This window comes from Triticum dicoccoides, chromosome 4A (genome assembly GCF_002162155.2).
Source record: "Triticum dicoccoides isolate Atlit2015 ecotype Zavitan chromosome 4A, WEW_v2.0, whole genome shotgun sequence".
In the NCBI taxonomy this organism is placed as follows: Eukaryota; Viridiplantae; Streptophyta; class Magnoliopsida; order Poales; family Poaceae; genus Triticum; species Triticum dicoccoides.
Window position 1 is genome coordinate 599,958,435 of NC_041386.1, and position 8,520 is coordinate 599,966,954.

The window sequence follows — 8,520 nt, forward strand, 5'->3', positions numbered from 1 at the left end:
AAGTTAATCACAAAATAAAATAAATAAAGCAACAAAGAAAACAAAAAAACTAAAAAAGTATTTTCAAATTTGAAAACTAATGGCACTAACAGAAAGTTTATAATTTTTCTAAAACTAATGGCACTAACAGAAAGTTTATAATTTTGCTAACCTAAAAGCAAACAGAATTAAAAATTAAAGCAAAAAACAAAAGAAAATCAATAATGCAAAAAACAAATCAAAAAAACAGGAAAAAACTATTTTTATAGTAAAGTTAATCACAAAATAAAATAAATAAAGCAACAAAGAAAACAAAAAAACTAAATAAGTGTTTTCAAATTTGAAAACTAATGGCATTAACAAAAAGTTTACAATTTTTCTAAAACTAAAAGCATAAAGAATTAAAAAATAAAGAAAAAACAAAAGAAAATAAATAAAGCAAGAAAAAAACAAAAAAATGCCACCTACTGAGCCACCACGACCTGAATACGACTAGAAACCCTACCATGGGCCAAGATTCAGGCCCGCAGCAGGCCCAGTAGGCCCACAGGCATTGCAGTGATAGATTAGGCCCGAAAGCCTACAGTTGAGAGGAGCTCGGGAGGGTGGGCGCAGCAGCGCTTATAAACCACTCCCGAGCCCTCTCAACTAGCGAGGTGGGACTAAACTTTTAGGCGCGGGGCAGCACAAGGCCATTGGTCCCGGTTGGTGGCACCAATCGGGACTAAAGGGGGCATTGGTCACGGTTCGTGGCATCAACCGTGACCAATGCCCCCCTTTAGTCCCCGTTGGTGCCACCAACCGGGACCAAAGGCCGCCGCTTCCCGCCCTTTGGGCTGCTGAAAAGAGGCCTTTGGTCCCGGTTGCTAGCACCAACCAGGACTAAAGGGAGAATTAGTCCCGGTTTATGCCACCAACCGGGACTAAAGCTTGGACTATATAACAAACACTTGTGAAAATTTTCAGTTTGCATCGCCAGTTCCCCCCTCCCCCGCCGACGACGCCGTCAGGCTGCTCCACCTTGCCATCTACGCCGCCGCCGCCAACGTTGTCGCCTCCACGAGCCCGCGCCGTCCTCATCGCCGGCATCCCCGAGCCCGCCGTCCTCGTCGTCCCCGTCGCTGCATGCCTCCCCGAGCCCACCCCTCCTCGTCCCTGTCGCCAGCCGCACGCCGTCCCCGTCACCGCCTGCCGCCCCGAGCCCGCCGTCCTCGTCGCCGGACTCCTGCCATCGCCGCACCCCTCGAAATGAGCCCCCCCTTTCCCATGGTCCCGATCGAGTGCAGCCGTTGCTCTCTGCCCCTGCTCCATCGTCACCGTCGGCCCCGACGCATTGAAGAGTAGAAGGAGAGGAGAAGGAGAGGAGAGGAGAAGGAGTGGAGCAGCAGCAAACTTCTCTGAAATTTTTGATTTTTTTACAGATATGAACAATGCATATAGAGGGTGTTTGATCAAATGCTAGATGGCTTTGGGCATTTTTAGGATTTATGATATTTTTTGTGGTGAGGTACTGATGCAAGACAAAGGTGATGGAAAATTTCAGAATTTTTTGATTGGTTTAGAATAGGTTTTCAGCAAGGAATTTGAATCTGGTTCAAATTTCATTTGAATGAAATTTAAAAAAATTAAACTATGGATCAGAAGGTTTTTGGTGAAATGGAGTGTGGGTACTGTCATGAAGTTGGAGTAATTTTTGTGGTTGTAAAAGAGTTAGGAAAATTTAGAATGTGCTAAATGTGTCAAAAATGTTTTTTTGTTCATACAAAGTTTTTTGTTCATAGAAAGTTTTTTGTTCATAGCCAGAAAGTTTTTATATATGACTATGGATATATGAGCAATGATGATCCATGGATGTATGCATTGATATATATGAGAAAAGATGTTTCATAGAATATTTACCAAGTATATATGTATTTTTGTTCATAGCATTTTTTCCATTTATATATGTATGTGGCTATAGATGGATAGATATATGAGAGGTTTCCTAGTGTCAAAGTATTGAAGAAATCCATGGCTTCATCATTAGCCGGAAGTAACCAGGGCATGACGAAGTCCTCCAAAGTTATTTTGGAATGGTGTCCCAGATAGGATAATTTGCCTTTTTGTATGAATTTCAGCAAAGGCCTTCCAAATAACGATATTTGGAAGGTTCTTGCTGAACTTTGTACCAAAAAGCAAATTATCTTATCTGGGACTCCGTTCCAAAATAACTTTGGAGAGCTTCGTACCATCATGCACCTGTTACTTTCGCCTAATGATGAAGACATGGTTTTGTTGAATCCTTTGACACTAGGCAACCTCCCGACCCCTCGGCGATCCTCTCGAACATGAGAGGAAGAAGAGGATCGCCGAGTCGTCGAGGGTTCCAGGGTCGTCGAGGGTTCGAGGGGTCGAGGATCGCCGAGGGGTCGAGAGAGGTTTCCTAGTGTCAAAGTATTGAAGAAATCCATGGCTTCATCATTAGCCGGAAGTAACCAGGGCATGACGAAGTCCTCCAAAGTTATTTTGGAATGGTGTCCCGGATAGGATAATTTGCCTTTTTGTATGAATTTCAGCAAAGGCCTTCCAAATAACGATATTTGGAAGGTTCTTGCTGAACTTTGTACCAAAAAGTGAATTATCCTATCTAGGACTCCGTTCCAAAATAACTTTGGAGAGCTTCATACCATCATGCACCTGTTACTTTCGCCTAATGATGAAGACATGATTTTGTTGAATCCTTTGACACTAGGCAACCTCCCGACCCCTCGGCGATCTTCTTGAACATGAGAGGAAGAAGAGGATAAAAAAAGAAGAGGAAGAAGAAAAAAAAGAGGAGAAGAAAGAATAGAGGAGTTCTTCTCCTCTATTCTTTCTTCTCATCTTTTTTTTCTTCTTCTTCCTCTTTTTTTATCGGGAACGAGGGTCGTCGAGGGACATAGATGTAGTGGCGTCGTTGTCGATATACCCCCTCCCTATAGCTTCAACACGTGGGGGGGTCGATATTACCCCGTCCTTGAAGCGTTCTCGAGGCCACCCCAAACCCTTGAAGCGTTGTCGAGGCTACCCCAAACCCTAGAGAAGGAGCGTCGAGGCCACTAATTAATATATATGATTCCTTACTATGATTAGGTAGCTAGTTCTACGTTTGCCACTAATATATCCATCGGTCATGTTTGAATAATAATTGCCATGTTATAAAATTTTGTAGAACCTATGGACACTGTCCGAGACGAAGCAAAAGAAGCGTTGTTGAGGGATATAATCGCAGAAGGAAGTGATGCCGTCTCGTTGTTTCTCAACGACACCGATGGTCTGGAAGGAGAGGGTGAAGAAGCTGGCTACGGTGACCTAATGCCGGTGCAAGAAGAAGAACATGAGGACGACTTCGGTGACCCAATGCCGGTGCAAGAAGGAGACTGTGATGACGGCTCCGGTGACCGAACCGAGTCCGGCCAGGTATATATATTAGTTAAGCCTGTGCTGTCTAGCTAATTGATGCATTCATTGTTTTGGTATGTACACATATTAATTAAGTCTTTGTTCTTTTTTCTAGCCCTCCGGATCGAGCACAACTTCGATAAAGAGACGAGGCCCGAAGAAAAAGTTGAGCTCGGATGAAAGGTTTGAGATCATAGCAATCGCGCCCAACGGCCAACCGATTGAACCCATCCGAACAAAGAACGCATTTGTTGCTAAGTGTGGGGTTCTGGTTAGGGACAAGATTCCGATCAGCATCCAGCAATGGTTTAAGCCGGCTACAGAAGACCCTGAGGTGTCTTATGTCAATGATATGCAGAAAAATGATCTTTGGACTGAGCTGAAGTCAAATTTCACCCTACCGCCAGAGGATAATCCATAGAAGCCAGTTAAAGAGCAATTAATCAAGTCTTTTGCTCTTAAGAGGATGGCAGAACTATTAAGGAGGTGGAAGAAAGAGCTGAATAAGTTTGTCAAAAATAATGAGACACCAGAATTCAAGGACAGATATGAGAGGATCAGAGATCACTGGCCCGCATTTGTGGCCCACAAGACATCAGAAAAGAGTAAGAAGATGTCGGGGACAAACAAGCAAAATGCTGCGAAGAAGAAGCATCACCATCGCACGGGGTTATGTGGCTACCTCATAGCCCGGCCTAAGTGGGCCAAGACTGAGAATGATCTGGTTGATAAAGGGATCGAACCAGAGACAATTTAACTGGCCAGACCATTGCTGGACTTGGTTCTTCGGGGCTGGCGCACCTTGGACCCTGTAACAGGGAAGTGCATTTGGACGAACGATCAAATGGACATACCAGTCAGGAAGCTTAAGCAGTATATCGAAGCAGCGCAGCAAGTGACGTTCTCTCCAGACAGAGAGAACGACGAGCTCACAATGGCCCCCAGGAATCCTGAGCACCCTGGACGGACACGAGGCACGCCAGGCTCCATTCCATGAAAGGTTGGGTTTCCGGACGCAGGCGGTTACAAATCCCATGAGAGGAGGAAAAAAGTGCAGCAAACCCAAATGCAGGCGCTGCAAGCAAGGGTAGAAGCGATAAAGGAACGAGAAGCAAATCGCAGCAAATGTACTACCGAAGCTTCCCCCGAAGCTACCCTGCCATCTCAGCGGAGAAGCAGTGTGGCTTCCACCGAGCTACTTCAGCCGGAGCATGCCTGGACGGCTCCTGCCAGCTATCCCGTGGATGCTATCACGGAGTCTCAAAATTGCCACCTTATGACACAATGGATGAATTTGAAGGTCAAGGCGGCTGTTGGCTCTGTTTATCCTACTGAACCCGGCGCAACTTTTCACTGTCGGCCGATTCCAGAAGGATATGCTAGGGTGATGGTGGATGAAATAAAGGAGGGATTTGAGGACCTCCAGCTTGACCACCCTACCGGTGAAGGGGAGACTAGGCTGGGGTCTGCTCTGAAGACTCCATGCCTATCGCGGAAGGAGCTCATCAACCTTCCGAACTAGATGCCTCTGCCTCCTCCTCCTCCTCCGACAAGTCAGGGCACTCCGCCTCCTCCACCGCCTCCTCCTCCGGCGAGTCAGGGCACTCCGCCTCCTCCTCCGGCGAGTGACGATCAGGGCACTCGACCGGCTCCTTCTCCAGCGCGTGGCGGCACTCTGCCTCCTTCTCCGCCTGCGCCGATGCGCCCGAGCAGCCAGCCTCCTCCTTCTCCGCCTCGTCAGCAAGGGCGGAAGAGACCTGCTGCCGCTCCGGCTGCTCCGACGCGTCGTAGTCCTTCTCCTCCGCCTCGTAAGCAAGTAAAGAAGACAACCGCTCCGTCTACTCGGTCGGCGCCTAGCAGTACAACCAGAGGCGGGAGGACATATAGATTCGGTCCTTCTCTGAAGACTCCAGAGAAGCTACCATACGAGAGGACCCCGGAGGAGAATGCCGAGATCGCACAAACCGAAGTGGATGACTGGTTTCAAGGGTTGAAAGCAAAGATACATCCACTTCCGGAGGAGAAGGTAGATCCGGTGAAAGCGAAGCGCACTCTGGCTGCCCTGACAAAACCACCGAAGTCTCCGCCGAAAGGAAACTATGAGCGCATTATTGGAAAGGAATTTGCCGAAGCGGAGCGGTCGGGAAGTACTGTCAGTGATCAAAGGCTGAAAGAACGACGAGCTGGGAAACAAATTGCCCAGCTCGGCGAACAAGCGAAGCAATCGTGCCCCCCGCTCAAGGTGCCTAGCCACAACGTCGCTAATGATCCGAGGATGGTGCCCGGTTATAGCAATCTTGCAGATTACCTGCCCGATGATGTACATTATGAACCCATGGACGTGCAGATACAAAGATACGAGTACGGGAAGCCTCTCGTCAAAGATGAAAGATCTCTATCAACGATGATGCGAAGATTGCATGATTGGTACTTGAAAATCTGCAGAGACTCTGGGGGGAGGAGTACTTTGTATGTGAAAGTTAAAAAGGAGCATGACCTCGTTGGAATTGAACTGTTGCCTGTTCTATTTGAGGAGTTCTATCAGTTTTTCAATCAATTGGCCCTCGATAAAACAACAGTCGCCTGCTACTGTCTGTAAGTAGTACTACTTTTGTCATTAAGTCTCTTTATATAGCTCAGCTCTTTCATTGCATGTATTTATAATCATCCTCACTATATTATGCAGATTGAAGATCGCCGAATTGAAGAAAAGACAAGTCGGTGATATTGGGTTCAATAACACATATCTCATAGATGCAACTCAGGTTAAATTTCATGCCGCAGCTACCGAGGCCAACTTGCTACGATCGTTCGTAATAAATGAAAACAAAGATATAATACTCTTTCCTTACAACTTCAAGTGGGTGTTACTGTCTTGTGCGTATTCGGTTTCCCTTATATATTAGTCAAGGTTATAGTAATGTAATTGATGAGTTATGCATGCGTGTGCAGTTTCCACTATATTCTCCTAGAGATTAAGCTTGAGCAGGGACTAGTAACCGTCTTAGACTCAAGACGAAAAGATCCCCAGGACTATGCAGACATGACTCAAATACTCGAGAAGTAAGTTAAATCGATCATTATCCACCATATCAGCAACTTTGTTCATTTCCTGATATATCAAGTAATTGTTTTCTTTGTCCGGCAGGGTTTGGAGAAAATTCACCAGAAAAGCTCTGGGACTGCCGAAGGAGCCGCAATTTAGACACCCGAAAGTAAGTACTATAGTAGCATGTTCCGCGCATCTACTAGTCATTCAAGCGCTAGTTTCATCAATACCATTTGGCATTCTTGCTTATCAGTTTGATTGACCTCTATTTCTTGTAAAGTGGTTGTGGCAGGAATAAGGGAATGATTTCTGTGGATACTACGTCTGCGAGTCCATCCGCCACACGACCTGTGAGCGGGGCTACACTGACGAACAATATGAAGTATGTAAATAACAACATTCACAATTTTATTTTATTACCATCATTTGTGTTGAGTTTCATTCATTCATATATATATGTATTGACCCCCTTCTTTAAATTAGATGTTTCGGAAGCGGGATGAACTCCTAGCACCAGCTCGCATGCGAGCAATTCAAGAGGAATTGGCGGCATTCTTTCTTGACCACGTGATCCCTGAAGACGGAGAATTTATTGGACCCTGAGTCCGTATGATTATATTTGTAAGAGATAATTATTGTATATATGTAGCCGGTAGTGTCGGATAGATATACGAGAACTTGTTGTTCGACCAATCTCTCAGAGAAGGAGAGGTGGTCGATATCACTTCTCTCTGTATGCATATATGTTCATGACGATCTTCCGTTTCCTTCGTTTGCTTACTAGCTAGCTAGCGTGTCTAGTCCTCTCTATACGTAGGTATAGTACGTAGCGTCGACCAAGCACGGACATAAGAGATGACACTTCTCTTTATTAATTATAGCTAGCTAACACAATATATGAAACACCTAAATTAACCCCCCAAAACCTTCAAAACCCCTCCCTTTCAAAAAAACAAAAACCCCAGCCACAAAAATGCTGACGCGTGGATGCCTATTGGTCCCGGTTGGTGCCACCAACCGGGACCAAAGGGTCTCCTACCTGGGCTCCGCGCACAGGCCACGTGCAGGCCCATCTGTCCCGGTTCTGGATTGAACCGGGACTAAAGGGACAGGGCATTAGTACTGACCCTTTAGTCCCGGTTCCAGAACCGGGACAAAAGGCCCTTACGAACCGGGACAATAGACCCTTTTTCTACCAGTATACACATAGGACTTAAAAACTGAAACTGAGGTAGTATCAAACTCTGGGGCAGGTCAGGATGGCGAGTGGCACTCGTAGGCAGCCTCTAGCCCTCTTTTTGGTAGGTTTCCAGCCTCTAGCCTTCTGATGCTTCTTCACAATTTGCATCTCGGGTTCACATAGTATGGCATAGTAAGGCATGACAACGATAATAAGTTAATAACATGTTGGCCTTATGATTTGCTCCATAAGTAAAAAATATGATTGGGTTATTTCTCAACAAATGGGAACATTTAACCTTTGGTAAAGCACGTTCACTCAATGGACAACAACGACCAAGAGGAGCTAGAACAAATAGATCAATAAACCAAGGCACCGACATACTGCAAAGGAGTATTGTGGCGGCGATCAGAAGAAACCTCGAGCAATGGCGCCTCGCTGGAGCTAGAGACATAGAGACCCCTTTTGGGGACATGATTGGGAGATAGCAAGCTACAAGCCTGTCACCAGTGTGTTGTAATTTTCTTCCCTTCACCCGATCACTTGATCAACCCTATTTGTCGCTCTCTTCTGCTAAATCAATGAAGCCAGTATCACGCTGGATCTTTCAAGAAAAAAAGACATACTGCAAAGGACCTTGAGATCACCCATACGAACCAAGAAAAAGAAGAGAAATTTCACAGTGCATCATACTACCGCTTGGGGTGGGTAGTATAAATCTAATCCAATGGTTGATGTGCAGGGCAGTTTAGTCTATTCATATTAAGATGGAATTTCTTATCAATCATGGTCTTGCTCCCGACGAGGGCACCAATCATGTCCATCTACTCTCACTGGATCATCGGCTGGTCGGCTGCTTCATAATCTCCCACCAGTCGCTTGCCCCATCCCC